We start from the raw sequence: 2,500 nt of genomic DNA, 5'->3' as shown, positions 1-2,500 counted from the left end.
TGGCATCCCATTTTCCACTACATGTGTTTCCTTCCGTTTTCAGTATCATGCGCACTTTCGCAAGTTGTTTTGTCTATTTATCTCTATCCACCGAATGGAGACAGTACATGCCAATTGTATTGTTGGGCAGCAGAAGCGTCTGCTTTCTTCATCATCTATAAGTGTGTAAGCTCCATCATACATTTGTACAATTTTAAACTGTAAATGCGCAAGGGTAAAAACTATGATATCAGGTGGACAAGAGTGGGGCACGGTATAGTAAGGAGGAGAAGGATGACGATGACGGTTAGGCTAAATTTATAGTATGTAGTGTACCCAATAATAATTGGTTAAACCATGTAAAGAAAGAGTAATTTGAGGTGATGATGTTATTGAATTTTATTTTTATTTTTCCTTTCAAAACTGCTATCCTTATCATATCTATCTGAATGGACCGAAAAGGTGCTGAGAAAGAACGGGAATACAGTACTGCGTACTGCTGTTGGTTTTGTGGTAAACATCCGTTTTATTTGGATTCCAACCATAATTGCATGCTACATTTGTTCGTTTGAAGTTGGTGCGTTTTGTAATATTGTGTCTTCCACGGTTTGTTTGTATCACATGCGATGTCGCGGCTCCCCTTTCAGTCTCTAAAAAGAAATATCCATCAAGTCCTGGTTCCTTGAGATCAGAGTTTCATCCAAGTAACGCTAGCACCAGCAAACGTCCACGCGTGTTGAATCATCGATAATGATTGCATATCGCTTTTTCCAGCGTTTCCACAATTAAGCGTCCTGCTGCTGTATTGATACTAGTAATTACGATCATATAAAGACGACGATACGGAATCGAAAAACGAAGAACGGAGAATGAACGAGAAAATCAGATCACACGTGTGGTGGTGGCCGCCGTTGTGCGCAAGAATGCGTAGAGTTAATTTGGTGACGGAAGCACATGCATTTTTGCCCTCGAATACCGTTTTTCCACCCCAAATTTGATCCGGATTTCGTATTCCAGCATTGCATGATCTTGATGCCATGGTGCAATCAATACACACCCACACACACACAAACCATCCGATAAGGATCCGATTCGAGTTTCGAGCTTGAGCTCCTCCAGCGTTCATTGGCGACGAAACGATGCAGGACACCGGCCTGCTGCGTGATGATGCCTTCCACTCGGAAAATGAATTGCCGTGTGATGGTAATGAATGGAATGAAAAATCGAATAATACGATAATAAATACAAGCATGTGCGTGTGTGTGTATGTGTGCCTGCATGTGCCGATCGTCCGATAATGATGATTGAAATTCGATAATAAAAAAGCATAAATAATGGAAAAGGATATCCTAGCACCGAGCAGCGGCCAACGTGGTGTTGCATACCAGCTTGACATTCCCGGTGCCGGCCAGCAGCTAGTGGATACCAGTGATACGCCACGGCCACAGCTTCCTTTGGAATGGTCAGTGTTTCCCTTTTTCCTCTATCTCCCTTTGCTGGGGGTGTCCAGAATAGTTGCATTCCATTGTGGGTGATCGATGCAAAAACAAAATAAAAGGGCAAATAGCGAAATCAAGCCACCACCAGCATCAGCACGCTCCGATACGACGCTTCTAAGGGAACGCACTGCACCGCCCTTCCTTGGCCCCTTTCCAATTTCCAAGCTCCGGCATTCGATGCATCAGTGTTACCGTTTTGCTTATGGCACAATTAAAATGATATTTAAAACACCCTGGTCTCGCACTTGTCGTTCGTTGGGGCCGACGGTCGGTTGGTCCGGTTGCGAAAGGGCTGCATGAATTAATTCAATTTAAATTGATTTTCATCTGGTTTTGCGTCTGATTTTCGCAAACCGTTCGCCGGTCGATCCGATTTCAAATGGAAACCTGCAAGCGTACCCGAGGTTGTGTGTTGAATGTACACTCGGCAGAACGTTACTGCTGTTCGTTCTCGCTCTACGGCATGCATTCATGATTGCACGTGGACGATCGCTTTTTGCTGTCGCTTGGAAAATACACCGCAGTTCCGTTGCAGTTCGTTGTGCTGTCGGGCGCCTTTTTTGCTTCGTGACGAAAAAGCTGGTCTATTTGCTTCTGCTGATATTGACCCAGTTCCGATGGATGAAGGGGACCAACCTTTTTTGTACGATTTGTACGGGCTGTGAGTTCAGGAAGTTGATTCGTCGTCCTAAACTTGTGCGCGCTATGATTTGGATTTGTTACTCGCACTTAGTGTACTCGGTTAAAACGAATATTGAAGTAATGAATATCAATAAGTGTGCTTTTGTTGTGAAAATGATTTGCCTTAAAACATGGTTTGATGTAGTTGTAGTTCTCTGGTTGACTAGAACTCAATATTGTGCTCCTAAGCATTGCATTTAACTTATGAATCTGCATACAACGAAACGTGATTGCCACGTAAGGATCAAACTTTAGAATTTGTGCAACCTTCAAATGTAACTTGTTGATTTAGATAGCGTTTGTTAAATATCTATTGTTTCATTTGAAAAAAAAAATTCCTT

General features: G+C 42.9%; 1 protein-coding gene across 3 annotated transcripts in view; it reads left to right on the top strand.

Annotated features, from left to right (window-relative positions):
* The window catches only part of LOC125948971 (cytohesin-1), a 46,574-nt gene that overhangs the window by 43,152 nt on the left and 922 nt on the right, over positions 1 to 2,500 (top strand). The window contains exon 10 of one of the 3 annotated variants that reach the window (XM_049675541.1): positions 1 to 2,500. This exon is cut by the window's left edge and continues 2,076 nt beyond it; it is cut by the window's right edge and continues 697 nt beyond it. The exons of the other annotated variants lie outside the window; for them this stretch is intronic. The gene's annotated coding sequence lies outside the window, so the exon portion shown is untranslated. 3 annotated transcript variants of the gene reach the window in all.

The sequence above is a fragment of the Anopheles darlingi genome, chromosome 2 (genome assembly GCF_943734745.1).
Source record: "Anopheles darlingi chromosome 2, idAnoDarlMG_H_01, whole genome shotgun sequence".
Classification (NCBI taxonomy): Eukaryota; Metazoa; Arthropoda; class Insecta; order Diptera; family Culicidae; genus Anopheles; species Anopheles darlingi.
The sequence above is the reverse complement of the archived record's forward strand: the minus strand, read 5'-3'. Positions and strand labels throughout refer to the sequence as shown.